This window comes from Lepisosteus oculatus, unplaced genomic scaffold (genome assembly GCF_040954835.1).
Source record: "Lepisosteus oculatus isolate fLepOcu1 unplaced genomic scaffold, fLepOcu1.hap2 HAP2_SCAFFOLD_45, whole genome shotgun sequence".
Taxonomy (NCBI): Eukaryota; Metazoa; Chordata; class Actinopteri; order Semionotiformes; family Lepisosteidae; genus Lepisosteus; species Lepisosteus oculatus.
In genome coordinates this window covers 1,796,330-1,821,599 of record NW_027167988.1, presented here as the reverse complement: position 1 = coordinate 1,821,599, position 25,270 = coordinate 1,796,330, and the positions used below count along the sequence as shown (strand labels likewise).

Genomic DNA, 25,270 nt, shown 5'->3' with positions numbered 1-25,270 from the left:
AAAACGAAACAAAACTAAAGCCCTCAGCTCCTGCACTTGATTATAATGCCGTTACGTGTCGAAGCAGGAATTTATGTCATCCTACCACTGCAACACGGGGAATAGAGAGAAATGAGTACACGCTACGAATTGTCTCTAATCAGTCCCTACAGTTGTAAGGCGCCTGGAAGCGTGCACCCCCATCATTAATCTTTGCGCATCTGTGCAAGGTAAACTCTGGAGCAGTCTTTGAAACGGCTCAAAGGAAACACGTGATTGATTCCATGTGCATCTGGGGTTCATTTCTTATTTACATTTAATTCAAGGGAAAGGCTTGGGTCAGTTTCAGACGGCCTCCAACAGCGAGATTCAAGCGCCCCACCTTCAGCCCAATCTGCACAGCCAGAACGCCAACGGCTCCTATGCTCTCCGGGGTGCGGTTGTGACCCCGTAACCTAAAATGTTGGTGGCAGACAAATGGAGACTAACAGGTGACGTCCTAGGACATGACTACATTGTGGGGATGGTGACCATTGCTTGGAAAAGAGTGCGAGGCCCCTTTAGAAAAACATTTTGTTAACAGGCATTCTGCCTCAGCCTAAACACCTATAGCTTGCAAAGCGCATGCTATTAGACAGGCACCTCTGCAAGACCTTAAGAGTCTCTTAAACTAGTGATAGTAAGGTGTTCCCAATGGGCGATGTTCGGCTTTCAAATCATCTCTCCGTGGAAGCGCCGAGATGCAGCTGTTTAAGGCTTAGAAGCAGCTGACTGTTTTACTGCCTAACTGATCACTGTCAGTCAGGGAGCTCAGAGGTGAAAAGCCTGTCTGAGAGACAATTCGCCGTCGATCAGTTCAATATGTTCCGTACCAGCTCGGCGCACCTGAGATCATCTTGGTAGCCGTGTAGCTCAGATGAGTGAGAGCGTGTGTGTGTACCACCGTGATTGGATGCCGGTCCTTCTCAGGTCACAGTAAACCTTCTGCTGCCTAACTTTCCTAATTTTGGGGATCCCTTTGAAAAAGCAAAGGAAAAAAAAACTGGCTCTTCATCAGCGTGATCGACCCAACCCAGTGTGCCCCAGTGGCCTAATGGATAAGGCACTGGCCTCCTAAGCCAGGGATTGTGGGTTCGAGTCCCATCTGGGGTGCTCCTGTCCCATTTTGAGCATACAAATGTCTTTGTGGTTTGCAAAGCTACAACTCCACCTTACTCAGTGAGCGTCTCTGCTTTTCTCTCACATACAGTTGGGAGAAAAACTTTTGTAAACAGCCCTTCGGAATGATGTGGATTTCTGCATGAATGGCTCCTAACATGTGATCTTATCTTTATCTAAGTCATAATAATTAATAAAGAGATTCTGATTTAACAAAGAACACACACCCAACATTTGACATTGCTGTTTCTTTATTGACCAAATGGTTTAAACAATCAAGGTCATTGATGGAAAAAGTACGTGAACCCTTATATTAAGGAGCTAGTGGAACCTCCTTTATGACAAAAACCTCAACCCCCACTTTCTGTAGCGGCTTGTCAGACCTGAGCAGCGGTTAGGAGGTATTTTGGCCTATTCCTCTATGCAAAACTGTTTCAGTTCATGTATATTTTTGGGATGTCTTGCGCTGAATGGCCTGCTTCAGATCACGCCACAGCACTTCAATGGGATTGGGGTCAGGACTCTTACTTGGCCATCCCAACATACAGAATTTCTTCTGTTTCAGCCACTCTGTTGTTGATGTACTCCTTTGTTTTTGTCATGTTGCAAGACCCAGCGTCTTTTGAGTTTTAGATCACAGGCAGACACCCTGACATTCTGCTGTAGAATTTCCTGATACATCTCGGAATTCATCGGTCCCTCGATGATTGCAAGCCGTACAGCCTCCGCCATGCTTCCCAGGTGGGATGAGGTTTTGGAGTTGGTATGCGGTGTTTTGTTATCTCCAAACATAACGCTGTGCACATTTACCAACAAGTTCAACTTTTGTCACGTCTGTCCACAGAACATTGTTCCAGGAGTTGTGGAACATCCATGTGGTCTTTAGCAAACTTGAGAGGGGCAGTGGTGGTTTTTTTGGGGGGGAGAGCAGTGGTTTCCTCCGTGGTGACCTCGCATGATCACCACTCCTGTTCAGATTTCTTCTTATGGTGGACTCATGGACACAGACGTAAGACAAAGTAAACCACCTGTTTGCTAGATCCCATCCCCACTCAGCAAGTCAAAGATTCCCTCGAAGGACTGGCAGGACCTATAATTAGTATGATGAATGCATCGCTTGCGTCAGGCGTCGTACATGATCAATTTAAGGTAGTGGTTCTTAGACCGCTCCTTAAGAAGTCAAATTTGGATCCACAAGTTCTTAACAACTACAGGCCTGTCTCAAAGGTCCCATTTCAATCTAAAAGTCTTGAAAGAATAGTTGTTGCCCAACATCAAATGGATTCAAATAATATACTTGAGAAATTTCAGTCTGGTTTCTGAAACTGCATTAACAAGAGTCGTAAATTATATTCTCTTAGCTACTGATGCGGGGAATGCAACAGTGCTAGGAATGCAAACTTTAGGTTGCGCTTCTTCATGCTGCATCATTGGCATGAGTGGAGCTTTTTAAACGTCTGTACTTACTGCGCCCCATAAGAAATCGTTTGTCCCTGTTCAAAAGAGATTGTGCGATGTCCTGCAGCGTTCGCAAAGCAAACCTTTGACAGTTTGAATAGAGGAATTTATTCTGCTTCCTGTGCGTGCAGTAGTTACAAACTTGAACGTCTTTACACGATCTCCTGCAGTTTTCAGTGGGCGGGCTTTGTCAGATGGCTTGGAAAAACGCACTGTGTTTCGGCTCGGGAAACATCATGAGCAGTGTCCTGCATGTTTTCTGTGTATAGCTGTCTTTTAACGCATACAGAATTCATTCGAAATCATTGATTTCTCCAATTAACAAGGGTCCCTTAAATGATGAGTCAAAGTAACATCTAATCGGATTAGTTTCCTTAGAGCTGGTTCAGAGTTTGCTCAAGAGTTTACCTATCACAGATGCGCAAAGAAGAATGTTGGGGGTGCACGCTTCAAGGCGCCTTACAGCTGTAGGGAGTGATTCGAGACGATTCGTGGCGTGTGCTCGTTCCCATATACCATACGCCCCGGCGTGCAGTGCTAGGATGACGTACAATACCGCTTGGGCACGTAACGGTGTTATATGCAAGTGCGGGACGTGAGGGTTTTCGTTTGTTCGTTTTGTTTTGCTCTGCTTTGCTTTGTTTTGCTTTCCATCGCGTGGGTAAGAGCGTAAATAAAAAGGCGATTCCTGCGTCTACCACTAATGTAAGAGCTATTTCAAGTGCGACGTGGTGCGGCTTTTCAAATGCTTGTGGGCATTTCTCTGTTGTTGATTCTTTTTTTGTGTGTAACAAAGTGGCATTTTCATGTCCGGACGGGGAGACTTTATCATTCCGACATGAAGCCACCCTTAAGTCCTCTGAGGCGTGTCTGTCTGCAAGGCTTGTATTTTGGAAATGTTTTTTTGAAACGGAGAACGACTTTGAAATAGGCTTCCGCCGGCGCCTCGCGATCCAGGTAAGATTGTAGCAAGAACGCAGCGGTGGTGGGGCTTGCTGTAGTCGTGGCAGAGTGGTTAAGGCGATGGACTAGAAAGCCATTGGGGTCTCCCCGCGCAGGTTCGAATCCTGCCGACTACGTTATCCGCCTCCAGTCGGTGTGTTTCGGCGCAAGCAAAGAAGCACGCCTCTTTGCTGTTCCTGGTGGTTTTAAAACGCCCAATCGCTTGTACCCGCTGCCTTGGAAATAAGTTCTTCAGCGTCCGCGAATGGCATTTTGCAGCTGGAAGCAGATGTCGACGCGTTTTGCACAGAGCACCAAAAAAGCGTCTTTTTTGAAGGCCCAGGCACTGAGCATTGGTGGTTCAGTGGTAGAATTCTCGCCTGCGACGCGGGAGGCTCGGGTTCGATTCCCGGCCAATGCAGTGGCTTTTGCAGCGAGCGGCTCCATCATTTGCATCCCCTTGCAACTCGCAACTCAAAAAACCCACTGAAGCTAAGCAGGTGTGAGCCAGGTCAGTACCCGGATGAGGGTGAGCTACAGGGAAAAACAAAGCTTCCAGCTGGAAGCGGTGTTAATGGTGCCGGCGGTGGGGCGCTCGCCCTGAGGTCTGTGCGGGTCCCAATGCCCCAGTATAGTGACGGAGATGCTGTGTTGTAAAAGGGCGCTGTCTTTTGGATGAGATGTAAAACCGAGGTCACAGCGCTCTGTGGTCATTCAAAATGACCACCAAAACCTTTGACAAAAGCTCTTGGTAATTGATGGTCTTCAATAATGCTTCTCCTTTAGGTACATTTTAAATCAGCTGAAAAATGCTGTGAAATGGGGGGGCACTTCAGGCCAGTGTAGGATTTGGGTTACAAGAACCATGAAACTGCACGAGAAAGCCCTTACACTGAATTACAAGGCTTTCTATTCAAAGGAGGACAAAAGAAATTCCCTGAGTTCGATTTTTTGCAGCACAGAGAGGAGCACTGTCGTGAGGCTGGTTAGCTCAGTTGGTTCGAGCGTGGTGCTAATGACGCCAAGGTCACGGGTTCGAGCCCCGTACTGGCCAGGTCCTTTTCTCCTCTCTTACCAAAGCTGTTAGGTTCCTTTCCGTGGTGAGAGGGGTTGTCATGCAACGCTGCCACATAGTGCCGACAGACAAGAGTGTTGCGGGAGAAGAGAAAAGTGTTTGAAGATTTAAGAGTGTCTTAGGTGGAGCCAAAATCAAGTGTCACAAATACAAGTGGGAGGATTTCCAATGTTTAATATGGTAAAAATAAGCGGAAGTTATCTGCCGGTCCGGCACAGTCTGCCATGCTTTTGTCATATACTGTAAAGTGGTGTCGAACTGGGTGTCGAACTGGAGCCTCACCATTTGCATATGTGAGGCTCCAGTTATACATCGAGTGTCACATTAAATGACAAAAATGAAGAGAGTTAAAGCAGCTGGAGAGGTTTTCTTACAACTTTTGAGCTGACACAGTTTTGGAAAATGTTTCCTTCACGCTGCACTGTACAACATAGGCAGCCAAGAGTCTCCAAAACAAAACAGAATTGACAGATAGGAGAAAATTCCCACTCATCCTGAAGTTCCCAAAATCCAGCACTGAGCGTAAACAAAGTGTCTAAGTAGCGTGGGAATGCTAACCCTAACCCTAGCTGGAGTTTGAGCAATCCAGCACTGAGCGTAAAAAGATGAGTCAAAGTAACGTCTAATCGGATTAGTTTCCTTAGAGCTGGTTCAGAGTTTGTTCAACAGTTTACCTTTCACAGATGGGCAAAGAAGAAAGTTGGGGGTGCACGCTTCAAGGCACCTTACAGCTGTAGGGAGTGATTCAAGACGATTCGTGGCGTGTGCTCGTTCCCATATACCGTACGCCCCGGGGTGCAGTGCTAGGATGACGTACAATACCGCTTGGGCACGTAACGGCGTTATATGCAAGTGCGGGACGTGAGGGTTTTCGTTTGTTCGTTTTGTTTTGCTCTGCTTTGCTTTGTTTCGTGGTCAAGAGGCGTAAGGTAAGTCGTAATCCAGGGAGAACACTGGTGGCAAACAGTCCGAGGTGAGAGGCGAGGTCCAAAGTCAAAAAGGCAGAAGGGGAGTCCAATATCCAGAATAAACGAGGTAATGGAAAAAATGCCAGGTAGAGCTCTCAAGGAATAGACTCAATACTGAGCAGCGGGAAGCAGGTAAAGATGGTAAAAATAGCACTGTGTACCGCACGGTGGAGTGTGTGCAGGTGGGTTAACTCGTGCGGCAGCGTTTGTTAATAATCACCCACTGCTGGTGCTGATTAGATCGCTTAAGAGTTGGTCTTAACTGCCTGGCGGTCATGACAAGCTCCTCTTTAAGCTGTGGTTTAGTTTTGCAATCGTATTTCTAGAGCAGTTATTTATGGGGGTGGGTGGGTCTTTCACAGAGGCTCAGGACAAATCCCCCGCCTGAAAGTCTAATGTGTGCGTTCAGACAGTCACAGGTCAAGAGCCAGGCAGGAGGACAATGGACAGAAGAGCCAACGAACTAAAAATAAAAGAACAGATATGAAAAAGCCACCATCTTTTTCTTTTTGACATTTTCCGACTTTCATGCAAGCCAGGACAAAGTTGCTCGTAGCTACTTGTGGATTCAAATACTCTATCGAGTGCTTTGATGAGTTTTTGCAATTTGATTGTCGTCCTATCAGCCTGTTTCTGTTTTTTTTTTCAATCTTGGGATGGAAAGTATGAGGGAAATGATGGAGCAATCAATAACCGCTCCGGAAAAATGGCAGAATGAAATGGTCCGTCACTAAGGACATTTGTGAAGCAGAGGAGTGACATCACCACAAAGGCGACACATTCTGCTGATGGTTTTGGTGAATAATGATTGAGGTGCGTTAAGAGAAAGGTAGCTGTGTCAGCATGCGTAGGCTGCAAAGGATCAAGCAAAGGTTTACTCCATGCTGAAAAGAGAAGAAAAGAAGCACAACGTTTCGACTGTGGAGCCTTCTGCGCCATCTTCTTTAGCGGTGATGATGATTACATTGGAAAAACTGAGACATGCGTCCCTGGGTGGGCTTGAACCACCAACTTTTCGGTTAACAGCCGAACGCGCTAACCGATTGCGCCACAGAGACTGACGGCCGCTTGTGCTCCCTACATTTGCAGGTTTATGGTCAAAGAAAACAATCACTTGCGCTTCTTGCAGCCGGCAATCTTTTTCCACTGACAACCAAGAAATGGATTTCATCTTTCACAAGCTGTATGGATTTCTTCAAAAACAAGTTATTCCAGAAAGGAAATGAATTCTTGCATTAAACTGAACCAAGCTGTACATGTTTGTCTGAAATGAGACATTCGGCACAACAAGACACGGAGAGAGGCACCGCTGGTATTCAGACCCAGGATCGCCTGCTTACTAGGCGGGCACTTTAAGCCACTAGGGAACAGCGCCAGCGGAGCACCGCGCTTTTACAGACACTTGGACACATCTGCGTTCGGTGTGCACTTAACCTGCTCTCTGAGCCCGTTGCCTCCGTCCCATTTAATAGCAGAACTGACGCCAAGAGAAATGATGAGAAATGGCATTTATCGGGCACTTTTCATGTCCAAGGAGCTCAATGCCCTTGACACCTCCCCAAGGCGACAGAGCTGTGCATTCTTTGGCGACACCATTTTTTCTTTTGTTTAATTTCTATACTTATTGATAGAATAAAAACGATATGTCATGTACTGTAAGGGAAATGTCTCTTTTCATGGGGAAAGCTAGCACCAGCAAATGTTGTGTTTAGAAGAAGTGATTTAACATGACACGTGACCTAATTTACCGGAGCAAAAGCTCACCCAGCAAGCCCTGCTTTACTTCTACAGGAGAGAAGTACTGTAGAGTCTGCAAGATGTTCAGCTGGGTAGCTACGTCAGCATGCCTCGGCTGCAAAGGAACAAGTACTAGGTTTATTGCATGCTGAAAAGAGAAGAACGGAAACACAGCGTTTCGACTGTGAGGTCTTCTCACACCTGAAGAAGCCTCACACCTGTAAAAGGCTCCATGGTTTTCTTTCTTCTCTTTTCAACATGGAATACACCTATTGTCTGCAAGATGTGACAATTTCATGGTGTTTTGGAAGAAAACCTTTTTTCTTTGAATTCAAAATCAATCGGAATTTCAGCACGACACATCAACACTTTTTCTGTTTTAAGGAGATGATATTTTAAACCTGACAAAAATAGTAGGAAACACAAGTTTCTTGCTGTGAAAATTTAGATGGGGAAGTGTACTACTAGTAGCAGTGTAGAGCTCTCTGTGGTGGAGTGCAAGCACATGTTCTATGGGCCAGTGGCGTAATGGATAACGCGTCTGACTTCGGATCAGAAGATTGGAGGTTCGAGTCCTGCCTGGCTCGTGAGGCTTTTAAACCTCTCAGGTTCCTCGGTAACAGGTTGCCGTCATGTATATGAACTATAGAAAAGCATTTGCCACAACCCGTAAATTAGCACGCAAGTGCGGGCTGGTGAACACAGAACTGTATGGAGATCATCTCCAGCTCCGAGCTCAATTGCAATGAAAAAACATGCAGAACAGAACTGGAGAGCAGCTGAATTTGTGCTCGGTAGGGTGGGGAGGACTCAGCATTGCTATTGTTCTAATTGGCATGAACTGCAGGGGATCTGAATCAGAACATGTCAGTTAGTTCGATCATTGCGTCAGTATGTAGGCCACGTTAATACAGAATTATTACTTTGTCTGTCTCGTCTTTGTATATAGCTGAATGTCCCTGACAATTTCATGTTAGTTTTTAAGAACGACATTGGTGCTAATATATACATATATAGCATATAAGGAACACGTAAAAGTTTAGTCCATGCTGAAAAGATAAGAAAACCGCCACAACGTTTCATCTTGGAATAAATCTTTACTTGTTGTTTTGCAGCCTACCCATTCTGACCTAACTCCTCCCTTGAAATTCCCTAACAGATAAGGGTACGTAACGGCTCATGCGATGCTCAGTTGCAATTTGTCCCAAAACAAACAAGAACAGCAGCTGAGGGTTTGAGTTTGAACATGCACTGTATTAAAGCAGCTTTTATTTCCATTGATAAATGCTAGATATTCCTACAGAGATTCTCCAGGTGAGTAAGCGATTCCTGTTTCTGTTTCTATTTCTGTTTCATATATACAGTATATATATGTTACATGTGTCTCTGCAATAGTATAAATGTGTTATACACTATCAGGGGCTGCTTTTTTGTGCACCTCATCTACAACAAGGGTTTTTTTTTCATTTATGTTTGTGGACCTTCACCATTTGAGGAAGTGAGTTAGATAAGAAAGTTACAGGTATGGTGAGCAATGACTGACAAAGGCACGTACTGCGTATTCCTTACAGAAGTGTAAGCAATTTGTTCTAAAAAACACCGGCTAAAGTCCAACATCGTTAGCAATCTTATTACTTAAACAGAATTAACATCAATAAACTGTAAGGTGCTGGTACATGCGAGTAGATTTGATCTTCTATTAAACAAAAATGCAATTACAGCTCTAAAAAGGTCAACCTAGACTTCTGTAACAGATCTGTTCAGGTCATCGCTGTTTCTCTGACCTTGTGAGTCTTTGGAATTTTAAAAGTGTATTTTGCTTGCCTTTCATGTGGTCTGTGTACAAGTCACTGTGGCGTATGCGGTCCTACACAGCCTTGCTATAGACGTGACGAGCCTCCGCTATGTTGCAATGGAGAACAGGTTCAGTACGGAGCTGCCGAGAAAATTCAGCTGGAAAGCTCGTTGCAGAAAAGCATCGTTCTCTGTGTCCAGCGGCAAAGCGTCCATCGTGGGTGCTGAAGAATCGATTTCACAGGCTGTGGGTCCAGGCGATTTAGAGTGTTAAAGGTCCCAGCGAAAACGAAACGGCGCTGGTCCTTTTACACGCACGCACGCAACCAAATGCAAAGGACGCCGTAGTCGGCAGGATTTGAACCTGCGCGGGGAGACCCCAACGGATTTCAAGTCCGTCACCTTAACCACTCGGCCACGACTACAGCAAGCGCCGCGGCCGCTGCCTTCTTGCTACAATCGAACAGGGAGTGCGAGGCGGCGGCGGCAGCGGAGGCAACTTTTTTCAAGTTCGCTCTCCGTTTAAGAAACCTTTTACGCCATACGTGCAAGCACACACACACACACCTCAGAGGACTTAAGGGTGGCTTCAAGTTGGAATGATAAAGTCTTCCCGTTCGGACATGAAAACAGAACGTTCTTAGACAGAAAGCAATCAACAACAGAGACATCTGGACGACGATTTTAGTCACTGCACTTTGAATAGCATTTTTACTCCAGTTACAGGAGATGCACCAATGGCCCTTGACCTACGCTCTTACCAATGCCTTGAACATTCAAACAAAACAGCCCTCAAGTCCTGCGGTTTAATATAACGCTGTTACGTGTCGAGGCAGTATTTGACTCTGTCCTACCGTTGAGACACGGGGCGTATATGGAAATGAACACATGCTACGGATCGTCTCTAATCGGTCCCTACAGTTGGAAGGCTCCTTGAAGCGTGCACCCCCATCATTCATCTTTGCGCATCTGTGAAAGGTAGACTCTTGAGCAATGTTTGAGCCAGCTCTAAGGCAACTAGTGCTATTGGACAGACACCTCTGGAAGATCCTAAGAGTCTCTTAACACCACTTCCAGCAGCAAGCTTAATTGTTCGCTGGAGGTCTCCCACCCAGGTACTGACCAGGCAAAGAATCACCAGTACATTGAATGAGGAAGTTAATCCTGAAATCCAATTACATATCTCAAGGTAAGACAAATCCATAAGAACATGTCTTAGTATTACTTCGTTTACATTAGTATGGCACTGAGTTGGAGCTCCTCTTTAAGCTGTGGTTTAGTTTTGCATTCATGTGTTTCTAGAGCAGTTATTTATGGGGGTGGGTGGGTCTTTCACAGAGGCTCAGGACAAATCCCCCGCCTGAAAGTCTAATGTGTGCGTTCAGACAGTCACAGGTCAAGAGCCAGGCAGGAGGACAATGGACAGAAGAGCCAACGAACTAAAAATAAAAGAACAGATATGAAAAAGCCACCATCTTTTTCTTTTTGACATTTTCCGACTTTCATGCAAGCCAGGACAAAGTTGCTCGTAGCTACTTGTGGATTCAAATACTCTATCGAGTGCTTTGATGAGTTTTTGCAATTTGATTGTCGTCCTATCAGCCTGTTTCTGTTTTTTTTTTCAATCTTGGGATGGAAAGTATGAGGGAAATGATGGAGCAATCAATAACCGCTCCGGAAAAATGGCAGAATGAAATGGTCCGTCACTAAGGACATTTGTGAAGCAGAGGAGTGACATCACCACAAAGGCGACACATTCTGCTGATGGTTTTGGTGAATAATGATTGAGGTGCGTTAAGAGAAAGGTAGCTGTGTCAGCATGCGTAGGCTGCAAAGGATCAAGCAAAGGTTTACTCCATGCTGAAAAGAGAAGAAAAGAAGCACAACGTTTCGACTGTGGAGCCTTCTGCGCCATCTTCTTTAGCGGTGATGATGATTACATTGGAAAAACTGAGACATGCGTCCCTGGGTGGGCTTGAACCACCAACTTTTCGGTTAACAGCCGAACGCGCTAACCGATTGCGCCACAGAGACTGACGGCCGCTTGTGCTCCCTACATTTGCAGGTTTATGGTCAAAGAAAACAATCACTTGCGCTTCTTGCAGCCGGCAATCTTTTTCCACTGACAACCAAGAAATGGATTTCATCTTTCACAAGCTGTATGGATTTCTTCAAAAACAAGTTATTCCAGAAAGGAAATGAATTCTTGCATTAAACTGAACCAAGCTGTACATGTTTGTCTGAAATGAGACATTCGGCACAACAAGACACGGAGAGAGGCACCGCTGGTATTCAGACCCAGGATCGCCTGCTTACTAGGCGGGCACTTTAAGCCACTAGGGAACAGCGCCAGCGGAGCACCGCGCTTTTACAGACACTTGGACACATCTGCGTTCGGTGTGCACTTAACCTGCTCTCTGAGCCCGTTGCCTCCGTCCCATTTAATAGCAGAACTGACGCCAAGAGAAATGATGAGAAATGGCATTTATCGGGCACTTTTCATGTCCAAGGAGCTCAATGCCCTTGACACCTCCCCAAGGCGACAGAGCTGTGCATTCTTTGGCGACACCATTTTTTCTTTTGTTTAATTTCTATACTTATTGATAGAATAAAAACGATATGTCATGTACTGTAAGGGAAATGTCTCTTTTCATGGGGAAAGCTAGCACCAGCAAATGTTGTGTTTAGAAGAAGTGATTTAACATGACACGTGACCTAATTTACCGGAGCAAAAGCTCACCCAGCAAGCCCTGCTTTACTTCTACAGGAGAGAAGTACTGTAGAGTCTGCAAGATGTTCAGCTGGGTAGCTACGTCAGCATGCCTCGGCTGCAAAGGAACAAGTACTAGGTTTATTGCATGCTGAAAAGAGAAGAACGGAAACACAGCGTTTCGACTGTGAGGTCTTCTCACACCTGAAGAAGCCTCACACCTGTAAAAGGCTCCATGGTTTTCTTTCTTCTCTTTTCAACATGGAATACACCTATTGTCTGCAAGATGTGACAATTTCATGGTGTTTTGGAAGAAAACCTTTTTTCTTTGAATTCAAAATCAATCGGAATTTCAGCACGACACATCAACACTTTTTCTGTTTTAAGGAGATGATATTTTAAACCTGACAAAAATAGTAGGAAACACAAGTTTCTTGCTGTGAAAATTTAGATGGGGAAGTGTACTACTAGTAGCAGTGTAGAGCTCTCTGTGGTGGAGTGCAAGCACATGTTCTATGGGCCAGTGGCGTAATGGATAACGCGTCTGACTTCGGATCAGAAGATTGGAGGTTTGAGTCCTGCCTGGCTCGTGAGGCTTTTAAACCTCTCAGGTTCCTCGGTAACAGGTTGCCGTCATGTATATGAACTATAGAAAAGCATTTGCCACAACCCGTAAATTAGCACGCAAGTGCGGGCTGGTGAACACAGAACTGTATGGAGATCATCTCCAGCTCCGAGCTCAATTGCAATGAAAAAACATGCAGAACAGAACTGGAGAGCAGCTGAATTTGTGCTCGGTAGGGTGGGGAGGACTCAGCATTGCTATTGTTCTAATTGGCATGAACTGCAGGGGATCTGAATCAGAACATGTCAGTTAGTTCGATCATTGCGTCAGTATGTAGGCCACGTTAATACAGAATTATTACTTTGTCTGTCTCGTCTTTGTATATAGCTGAATGTCCCTGACAATTTCATGTTAGTTTTTAAGAACGACATTGGTGCTAATATATACATATATAGCATATAAGGAACACGTAAAAGTTTAGTCCATGCTGAAAAGATAAGAAAACCGCCACAACGTTTCATCTTGGAATAAATCTTTACTTGTTGTTTTGCAGCCTACCCATTCTGACCTAACTCCTCCCTTGAAATTCCCTAACAGATAAGGGTACGTAACGGCTCATGCGATGCTCAGTTGCAATTTGTCCCAAAACAAACAAGAACAGCAGCTGAGGGTTTGAGTTTGAACATGCACTGTATTAAAGCAGCTTTTATTTCCATTGATAAATGCTAGATATTCCTACAGAGATTCTCCAGGTGAGTAAGCGATTCCTGTTTCTGTTTCTATTTCTGTTTCATATATACAGTATATATATGTTACATGTGTCTCTGCAATAGTATAAATGTGTTATACACTATCAGGGGCTGCTTTTTTGTGCACCTCATCTACAACAAGGGTTTTTTTTTCATTTATGTTTGTGGACCTTCACCATTTGAGGAAGTGAGTTAGATAAGAAAGTTACAGGTATGGTGAGCAATGACTGACAAAGGCACGTACTGCGTATTCCTTACAGAAGTGTAAGCAATTTGTTCTAAAAAACACCGGCTAAAGTCCAACATCGTTAGCAATCTTATTACTTAAACAGAATTAACATCAATAAACTGTAAGGTGCTGGTACATGCGAGTAGATTTGATCTTCTATTAAACAAAAATGCAATTACAGCTCTAAAAAGGTCAACCTAGACTTCTGTAACAGATCTGTTCAGGTCATCGCTGTTTCTCTGACCTTGTGAGTCTTTGGAATTTTAAAAGTGTATTTTGCTTGCCTTTCATGTGGTCTGTGTACAAGTCACTGTGGCGTATGCGGTCCTACACAGCCTTGCTATAGACGTGACGAGCCTCCGCTATGTTGCAATGGAGAACAGGTTCAGTACGGAGCTGCCGAGAAAATTCAGCTGGAAAGCTCGTTGCAGAAAAGCATCGTTCTCTGTGTCCAGCGGCAAAGCGTCCATCGTGGGTGCTGAAGAATCGATTTCACAGGCTGTGGGTCCAGGCGATTTAGAGTGTTAAAGGTCCCAGCGAAAACGAAACGGCGCTGGTCCTTTTACACGCACGCACGCAACCAAATGCAAAGGACGCCGTAGTCGGCAGGATTTGAACCTGCGCGGGGAGACCCCAACGGATTTCAAGTCCGTCACCTTAACCACTCGGCCACGACTACAGCAAGCGCCGCGGCCGCTGCCTTCTTGCTACAATCGAACAGGGAGTGCGAGGCGGCGGCGGCAGCGGAGGCAACTTTTTTCAAGTTCGCTCTCCGTTTAAGAAACCTTTTACGCCATACGTGCAAGCACACACACACACACCTCAGAGGACTTAAGGGTGGCTTCAAGTTGGAATGATAAAGTCTTCCCGTTCGGACATGAAAACAGAACGTTCTTAGACAGAAAGCAATCAACAACAGAGACATCTGGACGACGATTTTAGTCACTGCACTTTGAATAGCATTTTTACTCCAGTTACAGGAGATGCACCAATGGCCCTTGACCTACGCTCTTACCAATGCCTTGAACATTCAAACAAAACAGCCCTCAAGTCCTGCGGTTTAATATAACGCTGTTACGTGTCGAGGCAGTATTTGACTCTGTCCTACCGTTGAGACACGGGGCGTATATGGAAATGAACACATGCTACGGATCGTCTCTAATCGGTCCCTACAGTTGGAAGGCTCCTTGAAGCGTGCACCCCCATCATTCATCTTTGCGCATCTGTGAAAGGTAGACTCTTGAGCAATGTTTGAGCCAGCTCTAAGGCAACTAGTGCTATTGGACAGACACCTCTGGAAGATCCTAAGAGTCTCTTAACACCACTTCCAGCAGCAAGCTTAATTGTTCGCTGGAGGTCTCCCACCCAGGTACTGACCAGGCAAAGAATCACCAGTACATTGAATGAGGAAGTTAATCCTGAAATCCAATTACATATCTCAAGGTAAGACAAATCCATAAGAACATGTCTTAGTATTACTTCGTTTACATTAGTATGGCACTGAGTTGGAGCTCCTCTTTAAGCTGTGGTTTAGTTTTGCATTCATGTGTTTCTAGAGCAGTTATTTATGGGGGTGGGTGGGTCTTTCACAGAGGCTCAGGACAAATCCCCCGCCTGAAAGTCTAATGTGTGCGTTCAGACAGTCACAGGTCAAGAGCCAGGCAGGAGGACAATGGACAGAAGAGCCAACGAACTAAAAATAAAAGAACAGATATGAAAAAGCCACCATCTTTTTCTTTTTGACATTTTCCGACTTTCATGCAAGCCAGGACAAAGTTGCTCGTAGCTACTTGTGGATTCAAATACTCTATCGAGTGCTTTGATGAGTTTTTGCAATTTGATTGTCGTCCTATCAGCCTGTTTCTGTTTTTTTTTTTCAATCTTGGGATGGAAAGTATGAGGGAAATGATGGAGCAATCAATAACCGCTCCGGAAAAATGGCAGAATGAAATGGTCCGTCACTAAGGACATTTGTGAAGCAGAGGAGTGACATCACCACAAAGGCGACACATTCTGCTGATGGTTTTGGTGAATAATGATTGAGGTGCGTTAAGAGAAAGGTAGCTGTGTCAGCATGCGTAGGCTGCAAAGGATCAAGCAAAGGTTTACTCCATGCTGAAAAGAGAAGAAAAGAAGCACAACGTTTCGACTGTGGAGCCTTCTGCGCCATCTTCTTTAGCGGTGATGATGTTTACATTGGAAAAACTGAGACATGCGTCCCTGGGTGGGCTTGAACCACCAACCTTTCGGTTAACAGCCGAACGCGCTAACCGATTGCGCCACAGAGACTGACGGCCGCTTGTGCTCCCTACATTTGCAGGTTTATGGTCAAAGAAAACAATCACTTGCGCTTCTTGCAGCCGGCAATCTTTTTCCACTGACAACCAAGAAATGGATTTCATCTTTCACAAGCTGTATGGATTTCTTCAAAAACAAGTTATTCCAGAAAGGAAATGAATTCTTGCATTAAACTGAACCAAGCTGTACATGTTTGTCTGAAATGAGACATTCGGCACAACAAGACACGGAGAGAGGCACCGCTGGTATTCAGACCCAGGATCGCCTGCTTACTAGGCGGGCACTTTAAGCCACTAGGGAACAGCGCCAGCGGAGCACCGCGCTTTTACAGACACTTGGACACATCTGCGTTCGGTGTGCACTTAACCTGCTCTCTGAGCCCGTTGCCTCCGTCCCATTTAATAGCAGAACTGACGCCAAGAGAAATGATGAGAAATGGCATTTATCGGGCACTTTTCATGTCCAAGGAGTTCAATGCCCTTGACACCTCCCCAAGGCGACAGAGCTGTGCATTCTTTGGCGACACCATTTTTTCTTTTGTTTAATTTCTATACTTATTGATAGAATAAAAACGATATGTCATGTACTGTAAGGGAAATGTCTCTTTTCATGGGGAAAGCTAGCACCAGCAAATGTTGTGTTTAGAAGAAGTGATTTAACATGACACGTGACCTAATTTACCGGAGCAAAAGCTCACCCAGCAAGCCCTGCTTTACTTCTACAGGAGAGAAGTACTGTAGAGTCTGCAAGATGTTCAGCTGGGTAGCTACGTCAGCATGCCTCGGCTGCAAAGGAACAAGTACTAGGTTTATTGCATGCTGAAAAGAGAAGAACGGAAACACAGCGTTTCGACTGTGAGGTCTTCTCACACCTGAAGAAGCCTCACACCTGTAAAAGGCTCCATGGTTTTCTTTCTTCTCTTTTCAACATGGAATACACCTATTGTCTGCAAGATGTGACAATTTCATGGTGTTTTGGAAGAAAACCTTTTTTCTTTGAATTCAAAATCAATCGGAATTTCAGCACAACACATCAACACTTTTTCTGTTTTAAGGAGATGATATTTTAAACCTGACAAAAATAGTAGGAAACACAAGTTTCTTGCTGTGAAAATTTAGATGGGGAAGTGTACTACTAGTAGCAGTGTAGAGCTCTCTGTGGTGGAGTGCAAGCGCATGTTCTATGGGCCAGTGGCGTAATGGATAACGCGTCTGACTTCGGATCAGAAGATTGTAGGTTTGAGTCCTGCCTGGCTCGTGAGGCTTTTAAACCTCTCAGGTTCCTAGGTAACAGGTTGCCGTCATGTATATGAACTATAGAAAAGCATTTGCCACAACCCGTAAATTAGCACGCAAGTGCGGGCTGGTGAACACAGAACTGTATGGAGATCATCTCCAGCTCCGAGCTCAATTGCAATGAAAAAACATGCAGAACAGAACTGGAGAGCAGCTGAATTTGTGCTCAGTAGGGTGGGGAGGACTCAGCATTGCTATTGTTCTAATTGGCATGAACTGCAGGGGATCTGAATCAGAACATGTCAGTCAGTTTGATCATTGCGTCAATATGTAGGCCACGTTAATACAGAATTATTACTTTGTCTGTCTCGTCTTTGTATATAGCTGAATGTCCCTGACAATTTCATGTTAGTTTTTAAGAACGACATTGGTGCTAATATATACATATATAGCATATAAGGAACACGTAAAAGTTTAGTCCATGCTGAAAAGATAAGAAAACCGCCACAACGTTTCATCTTGGAATAAATCTTTACTTGTTGTTTTGCAGCCTACCCATTCTGACCTAACTCCTCCCTTGAAATTCCCTAACAGATAAGGGTACGTAACGGCTCATGCGATGCTCAGTTGCAATTTGTCCCAAAACAAACAAGAACAGCAGCTGAGGGTTTGAGTTTGAACATGCACTGTATTAAAGCAGCTTTTATTTCCATTGATAAATGCTAGATATTCCTACAGAGATTCTCCAGGTGAGTAAGCGATTCCTGTTTCTGTTTCTATTTCTGTTTCATATATACAGTATATATATGTTACATGTGTCTCTGCAATAGTATAAATGTGTTATACACTATCAGGGGCTGCTTTTTTGTGCACCTCATCTACAACAAGGGTTTTTTTTTCATTTATGTTTGTGGACCTTCACCATTTGAGGAAGTGAGTTAGATAAGAAAGTTACAGGTATGGTGAGCAATGACTGACAAAGGCACGTACTGCGTATTCCTTACAGAAGTGTAAGCAATTTGTTCTAAAAAACACCGGCTAAAGTCCAACATCGTTAGCAATCTTATTACTTAAACAGAATTAACATCAATAAACTGTAAGGTGCTGGTACATGCGAGTAGATTTGATCTTCTATTAAACAAAAATGCAATTACAGCTCTAAAAAGGTCAACCTAGACTTCTGTAACAGATCTGTTCAGGTCATCGCTGTTTCTCTGACCTTGTGAGTCTTTGGAATTTTAAAAGTGTATTTTGCTTGCCTTTCATGTGGTCTGTGTACAAGTCACTGTGGCGTATGCGGTCCTACACAGCCTTGCTATAGACGTGACGAGCCTCCGCTATGTTGCAATGGAGAACAGGTTCAGTACGGAGCTGCCGAGAAAATTCAGCTGGAAAGCTCGTTGCAGAAAAGCATCGTTCTCTGTGTCCAGCGGCAAAGCGTCCATCGTGGGTGCTGAAGAATCGATTTCACAGGCTGTGGGTCCAGGCGATTTAGAGTGTTAAAGGTCCCAGCGAAAACGAAACGGCGCTGGTCCTTTTACACGCACGCACGCAACCAAATGCAAAGGACGCCGTAGTCGGCAGGATTTGAACCTGCGCGGGGAGACCCCAACGGATTTCAAGTCCGTCACCTTAACCACTCGGCCACGACTACAGCAAGCGCCGCGGCCGCTGCCTTCTTGCTACAATCGAACAGGGAGTGCGAGGCGGCGGCGGCAGCGGAGGCAACTTTTTTCAAGTTCGCTCTCCGTTTAAGAAACCTTTTACGCCATACGTGCAAGCACACACACACACACCTCAGAGGACTTAAGGGTGGCTTCAAGTTGGAATGATAAAGTCTCCCCGTTCGGACATGAAAACAGAACGTTCTTAGACAGAAAGCAATCAACAACAGAGACATCTGGACGACGATTTTAGTCACTGCACTTTGAATAGCATTTTTACTCCAGTTACAGGAGATGCACCAATGGCCCTTGACCTACGCTCTTACCAATGCCTTGAACATTCAAACAAAACAGCCCTCAAGTCCTGCGGTTTAATATAACGCTGTTACGTGTCGAGGCAGTATTTGACTCTGTCCTACCGTTGAGACACGGGGCGTATATGGAAATGAACACATGCTACGGATCGTCTCTAATCGGTCCCTACAGTTGGAAGGCTCCTTGAAGCGTGCACCCCCATCATTCATCTTTGCGCATCTGTGAAAGGTAGACTCTTGAGCAATGTTTGAGCCAGCTCTAAGGCAACTAGTGCTATTGGACAGACACCTCTGGAAGATCCTAAGAGTCTCTTAACACCACTTCCAGCAGCAAGCTTAATTGTTCGCTGGAGGTCTCCCACCCAGGTACTGACCAGGCAAAGAATCACCAGTACATTGAATGAGGAAGTTAATCCTGAAATCCAATTACATATCTCAAGGTAAGACAAATCCATAAGAACATGTCTTAGTATTACTTCGTTTACATTAGTATGGCACTGAGTTGGAGCTCCTCTTTAAGCTGTGGTTTAGTTTTGCATTCATGTGTTTCTAGAGCAGTTATTTATGGGGGTGGGTGGGTCTTTCACAGAGGCTCAGGACAAATCCCCCGCCTGAAAGTCTAATGTGTGCGTTCAGACAGTCACAGGTCAAGAGCCAGGCAGGAGGACAATGGACAGAAGAGCCAACGAACTAAAAATAAAAGAACAGATACGAAAAAGCCACCATCTTTTTCTTTTTGACATTTTCCGACTTTCATGCAAGCCAGGACAAAGTTGCTCGTAGCTACTTGTGGATTCAAATACTCTATCGAGTGCTTTGATGAGTTTTTGCAATTTGATTGTCGTCCTATCAGCCTGTTTCTGTTTTTTTTTTCAATCTTGGGATGGAAAGTATGAGGGAAATGATGGAGCAATCAATAACCGCTCCGGAAAAATGGCAGAATGAAATGGTCCGTCACTAAGGACATTTGTGAAGCAGAGGAGTGACATCACCACAAAGGCGACACATTCTGCTGATGGTTTTGGTGAATAATGATTGAGGTGCGTTAAGAGAAAGGTAGCTGTGTCAGCATGCGTAGGCTGCAAAGGATCAAGCAAAGGTTTACTCCATGCTGAAAAGAGAAGAAAAGAAGCACAACGTTTCGACTGTGGAGCCTTCTGCGCCATCTTCTTTAGCGGTGATGATGTTTACATTGGAAAAACTGAGACATGCGTCCCTGGGTGGGCTTGAACCACCAACCTTTCGGTTAACAGCCGAACGCGCTAACCGATTGCGCCACAGAGACTGACGGCCGCTTGTGCTCCCTACATTTGCAGGTTTATGGTCAAAGAAAACAATCACTTGCGCTTCTTGCAGCCGGCAATCTTTTTCCACTGACAACCAAGAAATGGATTTCATCTTTCACAAGCTGTATGGATTTCTTCAAAAACAAGTTATTCCAGAAAGGAAATGAATTCTTGCATTAAACTGAACCAAGCTGTACATGTTTGTCTGAAATGAGACATTCGGCACAACAAGACACGGAGAGAGGCACCGCTGGTATTCAGACCCAGGATCGCCTGCTTACTAGGCGGGCACTTTAAGCCACTAGGGAACAGCGCCAGCGGAGCACCGCGCTTTTACAGACACTTGGACACATCTGCGTTCGGTGTGCACTTAACCTGCTCTCTGAGCCCGTTGCCTCCGTCCCATTTAATAGCAGAACTGACGCCAAGAGAAATGATGAGAAATGGCATTTATCGGGCACTTTTCATGTCCAAGGAGTTCAATGCCCTTGACACCTCCCCAAGGCGACAGAGCTGTGCATTCTTTGGCGACACCATTTTTTCTTTTGTTTAATTTCTATACTTATTGATAGAATAAAAACGATATGTCATGTACTGTAAGGGAAATGTCTCTTTTCATGGGGAAAGCTAGCACCAGCAAATGTTGTGTTTAGAAGAAGTGATTTAACATGACACGTGACCTAATTTACCGGAGCAAAAGCTCACCCAGCAAGCCCTGCTTTACTTCTACAGGAGAGAAGTACTGTAGAGTCTGCAAGATGTTCAGCTGGGTAGCTACGTCAGCATGCCTCGGCTGCAAAGGAACAAGTACTAGGTTTATTGCATGCTGAAAAGAGAAGAACGGAAACACAGCGTTTCGACTGTGAGGTCTTCTCACACCTGAAGAAGCCTCACACCTGTAAAAGGCTCCATGGTTTTCTTTCTTCTCTTTTCAACATGGAATACACCTATTGTCTGCAAGATGTGACAATTTCATGGTGTTTTGGAAGAAAACCTTTTTTCTTTGAATTCAAAATCAATCGGAATTTCAGCACAACACATCAACACTTTTTCTGTTTTAAGGAGATGATATTTTAAACCTGACAAAAATAGTAGGAAACACAAGTTTCTTGCTGTGAAAATTTAGATGGGGAAGTGTACTACTAGTAGCAGTGTAGAGCTCTCTGTGGTGGAGTGCAAGCGCATGTTCTATGGGCCAGTGGCGTAATGGATAACGCGTCTGACTTCGGATCAGAAGATTGTAGGTTCGAGTCCTGCCTGGCTCGTGAGGCTTTTAAACCTCTCAGGTTCCTAGGTAACAGGTTGCCGTCATGTATATGAACTATAGAAAAGCATTTGCCACAACCCGTAAATTAGCACGCAAGTGCGGGCTGGTGAACACAGAACTGTATGGAGATCATCTCCAGCTCCGAGCTCAATTGCAATGAAAAAACATGCAGAACAGAACTGGAGAGCAGCTGAATTTGTGCTCAGTAGGGTGGGGAGGACTCAGCATTGCTATTGTTCTAATTGGCATGAACTGCAGGGGATCTGAATCAGAACATGTCAGTCAGTTTGATCATTGCGTCAATATGTAGGCCACGTTAATACAGAATTATTACTTTGTCTGTCTCGTCTTTGTATATAGCTGAATGTCCCTGACAATTTCATGTTAGTTTTTAAGAACGACATTGGTGCTAATATATACATATATAGCATATAAGGAACACGTAAAAGTTTAGTCCATGCTGAAAAGATAAGAAAACCGCCACAACGTTTCATCTTGGAATAAATCTTTACTTGTTGTTTTGCAGCCTACCCATTCTGACCTAACTCCTCCCTTGAAATTCCCTAACAGATAAGGGTACGTAACGGCTCATGCGATGCTCAGTTGCAATTTGTCCCAAAACAAACAAGAACAGCAGCTGAGGGTTTGAGTTTGAACATGCACTGTATTAAAGCAGCTTTTATTTCCATTGATAAATGCTAGATATTCCTACAGAGATTCTCCAGGTGAGTAAGCGATTCCTGTTTCTGTTTCTATTTCTGTTTCATATATACAGTATATATATGTTACATGTGTCTCTGCAATAGTATAAATGTGTTATACACTATCAGGGGCTGCTTTTTTGTGCACCTCATCTACAACAAGGGTTTTTTTTTCATTTATGTTTGTGGACCTTCACCATTTGAGGAAGTGAGTTAGATAAGAAAGTTACAGGTATGGTGAGCAATGACTGACAAAGGCACGTACTGCGTATTCCTTACAGAAGTGTAAGCAATTTGTTCTAAAAAACACCGGCTAAAGTCCAACATCGTTAGCAATCTTATTACTTAAACAGAATTAACATCAATAAACTGTAAGGTGCTGGTACATGCGAGTAGATTTGATCTTCTATTAAACAAAAATGCAATTACAGCTCTAAAAAGGTCAACCTAGACTTCTGTAACAGATCTGTTCAGGTCATCGCTGTTTCTCTGACCTTGTGAGTCTTTGGAATTTTAAAAGTGTATTTTGCTTGCCTTTCATGTGGTCTGTGTACAAGTCACTGTGGCGTATGCGGTCCTACACAGCCTTGCTATAGACGTGACGAGCCTCCGCTATGTTGCAATGGAGAACAGGTTCAGTACGGAGCTGCCGAGAAAATTCAGCTGGAAAGCTCGTTGCAGAAAAGCATCGTTCTCTGTGTCCAGCGGCAAAGCGTCCATCGTGGGTGCTGAAGAATCGATTTCACAGGCTGTGGGTCCAGGCGATTTAGAGTGTTAAAGGTCCCAGCGAAAACGAAACGGCGCTGGTCCTTTTACACGCACGCACGCAACCAAATGCAAAGGACGCCGTAGTCGGCAGGATTTGAACCTGCGCGGGGAGACCCCAACGGATTTCAAGTCCGTCACCTTAACCACTCGGCCACGACTACAGCAAGCGCCGCGGCCGCTGCCTTCTTGCTACAATCGAACAGGGAGTGCGAGGCGGCGGCGGCAGCGGAGGCAACTTTTTTCAAGTTCGCTCTCCGTTTAAGAAACCTTTTACGCCATACGTGCAAGCACACACACACACACCTCAGAGGACTTAAGGGTGGCTTCAAGTTGGAATGATAAAGTCTCCCCGTTCGGACATGAAAACAGAACGTTCTTAGACAGAAAGCAATCAACAACAGAGACATCTGGACGACGATTTTAGTCACTGCACTTTGAATAGCATTTTTACTCCAGTTACAGGAGATGCACCAATGGCCCTTGACCTACGCTCTTACCAATGCCTTGAACATTCAAACAAAACAGCCCTCAAGTCCTGCGGTTTAATATAACGCTGTTACGTGTCGAGGCAGTATTTGACTCTGTCCTACCGTTGAGACACGGGGCGTATATGGAAATGAACACATGCTACGGATCGTCTCTAATCGGTCCCTACAGTTGGAAGGCTCCTTGAAGCGTGCACCCCCATCATTCATCTTTGCGCATCTGTGAAAGGTAGACTCTTGAGCAATGTTTGAGCCAGCTCTAAGGCAACTAGTGCTATTGGACAGACACCTCTGGAAGATCCTAAGAGTCTCTTAACACCACTTCCAGCAGCAAGCTTAATTGTTCGCTGGAGGTCTCCCACCCAGGTACTGACCAGGCAAAGAATCACCAGTACATTGAATGAGGAAGTTAATCCTGAAATCCAATTACATATCTCAAGGTAAGACAAATCCATAAGAACATGTCTTAGTATTACTTCGTTTACATTAGTATGGCACTGAGTTGGAGCTCCTCTTTAAGCTGTGGTTTAGTTTTGCATTCATGTGTTTCTAGAGCAGTTATTTATGGGGGTGGGTGGGTCTTTCACAGAGGCTCAGGACAAATCCCCCGCCTGAAAGTCTAATGTGTGCGTTCAGACAGTCACAGGTCAAGAGCCAGGCAGGAGGACAATGGACAGAAGAGCCAACGAACTAAAAATAAAAGAACAGATACGAAAAAGCCACCATCTTTTTCTTTTTGACATTTTCCGACTTTCATGCAAGCCAGGACAAAGTTGCTCGTAGCTACTTGTGGATTCAAATACTCTATCGAGTGCTTTGATGAGTTTTTGCAATTTGATTGTCGTCCTATCAGCCTGTTTCTGTTTTTTTTTTCAATCTTGGGATGGAAAGTATGAGGGAAATGATGGAGCAATCAATAACCGCTCCGGAAAAATGGCAGAATGAAATGGTCCGTCACTAAGGACATTTGTGAAGCAGAGGAGTGACATCACCACAAAGGCGACACATTCTGCTGATGGTTTTGGTGAATAATGATTGAGGTGCGTTAAGAGAAAGGTAGCTGTGTCAGCATGCGTAGGCTGCAAAGGATCAAGCAAAGGTTTACTCCATGCTGAAAAGAGAAGAAAAGAAGCACAACGTTTCGACTGTGGAGCCTTCTGCGCCATCTTCTTTAGCGGTGATGATGTTTACATTGGAAAAACTGAGACATGCGTCCCTGGGTGGGCTTGAACCACCAACCTTTCGGTTAACAGCCGAACGCGCTAACCGATTGCGCCACAGAGACTGACGGCCGCTTGTGCTCCCTACATTTGCAGGTTTATGGTCAAAGAAAACAATCACTTGCGCTTCTTGCAGCCGGCAATCTTTTTCCACTGACAACCAAGAAATGGATTTCATCTTTCACAAGCTGTATGGATTTCTTCAAAAACAAGTTATTCCAGAAAGGAAATGAATTCTTGCATTAAACTGAACCAAGCTGTACATGTTTGTCTGAAATGAGACATTCGGCACAACAAGACACGGAGAGAGGCACCGCTGGTATTCAGACCCAGGATCGCCTGCTTACTAGGCGGGCACTTTAAGCCACTAGGGAACAGCGCCAGCGGAGCACCGCGCTTTTACAGACACTTGGACACATCTGCGTTCGGTGTGCACTTAACCTGCTCTCTGAGCCCGTTGCCTCCGTCCCATTTAATAGCAGAACTGACGCCAAGAGAAATGATGAGAAATGGCATTTATCGGGCACTTTTCATGTCCAAGGAGTTCAATGCCCTTGACACCTCCCCAAGGCGACAGAGCTGTGCATTCTTTGGCGACACCATTTTTTCTTTTGTTTAATTTCTATACTTATTGATAGAATAAAAACGATATGTCATGTACTGTAAGG

At 44.7% G+C, this 25,270-nt stretch overlaps 15 non-coding genes across 15 annotated transcripts; 6 read left to right on the top strand and 9 right to left on the bottom strand.

Annotated features, from left to right (window-relative positions):
- Positions 1 to 1,058: 1,058 nt before the first annotated feature.
- On the top strand, positions 1,059 to 1,131 carry trnar-ccu (transfer RNA arginine (anticodon CCU)). Its single transcript has one exon. It is a non-coding gene; the product is annotated as a tRNA-Arg (tRNA).
- A 2,756-nt stretch (positions 1,132 to 3,887) lies between these two features.
- trnar-gcg (transfer RNA arginine (anticodon GCG)) lies at positions 3,888 to 3,958 on the top strand. The gene has a single exon. It is a non-coding gene; the product is annotated as a tRNA-Arg (tRNA).
- A 559-nt stretch (positions 3,959 to 4,517) lies between these two features.
- Positions 4,518 to 4,591, top strand: trnai-aau (transfer RNA isoleucine (anticodon AAU)). The gene has a single exon. It is a non-coding gene; the product is annotated as a tRNA-Ile (tRNA).
- Positions 4,592 to 6,564: 1,973 nt separating this feature from the next.
- On the bottom strand, positions 6,565 to 6,638 carry trnan-guu (transfer RNA asparagine (anticodon GUU)). The gene has a single exon. It is a non-coding gene; the product is annotated as a tRNA-Asn (tRNA).
- Positions 6,639 to 7,831: 1,193 nt separating this feature from the next.
- trnar-ucg (transfer RNA arginine (anticodon UCG)) lies at positions 7,832 to 7,904 on the top strand. The gene has a single exon. It is a non-coding gene; the product is annotated as a tRNA-Arg (tRNA).
- Positions 7,905 to 9,454: 1,550 nt separating this feature from the next.
- Positions 9,455 to 9,536, bottom strand: trnas-uga (transfer RNA serine (anticodon UGA)). The gene has a single exon. It is a non-coding gene; the product is annotated as a tRNA-Ser (tRNA).
- A 1,535-nt stretch (positions 9,537 to 11,071) lies between these two features.
- On the bottom strand, positions 11,072 to 11,145 carry trnan-guu (transfer RNA asparagine (anticodon GUU)). The gene has a single exon. It is a non-coding gene; the product is annotated as a tRNA-Asn (tRNA).
- A 2,816-nt stretch (positions 11,146 to 13,961) lies between these two features.
- trnas-uga (transfer RNA serine (anticodon UGA)) lies at positions 13,962 to 14,043 on the bottom strand. The gene has a single exon. It is a non-coding gene; the product is annotated as a tRNA-Ser (tRNA).
- A 1,536-nt stretch (positions 14,044 to 15,579) lies between these two features.
- Positions 15,580 to 15,653, bottom strand: trnan-guu (transfer RNA asparagine (anticodon GUU)). The gene has a single exon. It is a non-coding gene; the product is annotated as a tRNA-Asn (tRNA).
- A 1,193-nt stretch (positions 15,654 to 16,846) lies between these two features.
- On the top strand, positions 16,847 to 16,919 carry trnar-ucg (transfer RNA arginine (anticodon UCG)). The gene has a single exon. It is a non-coding gene; the product is annotated as a tRNA-Arg (tRNA).
- Positions 16,920 to 18,469: 1,550 nt separating this feature from the next.
- On the bottom strand, positions 18,470 to 18,551 carry trnas-uga (transfer RNA serine (anticodon UGA)). The gene has a single exon. It is a non-coding gene; the product is annotated as a tRNA-Ser (tRNA).
- A 1,535-nt stretch (positions 18,552 to 20,086) lies between these two features.
- Positions 20,087 to 20,160, bottom strand: trnan-guu (transfer RNA asparagine (anticodon GUU)). Its single transcript has one exon. It is a non-coding gene; the product is annotated as a tRNA-Asn (tRNA).
- A 1,193-nt stretch (positions 20,161 to 21,353) lies between these two features.
- Positions 21,354 to 21,426, top strand: trnar-ucg (transfer RNA arginine (anticodon UCG)). The gene has a single exon. It is a non-coding gene; the product is annotated as a tRNA-Arg (tRNA).
- A 1,550-nt stretch (positions 21,427 to 22,976) lies between these two features.
- Positions 22,977 to 23,058, bottom strand: trnas-uga (transfer RNA serine (anticodon UGA)). The gene has a single exon. It is a non-coding gene; the product is annotated as a tRNA-Ser (tRNA).
- Positions 23,059 to 24,593: 1,535 nt separating this feature from the next.
- trnan-guu (transfer RNA asparagine (anticodon GUU)) lies at positions 24,594 to 24,667 on the bottom strand. The gene has a single exon. It is a non-coding gene; the product is annotated as a tRNA-Asn (tRNA).
- Between the last annotated feature and the right edge of the window lie 603 nt (positions 24,668 to 25,270).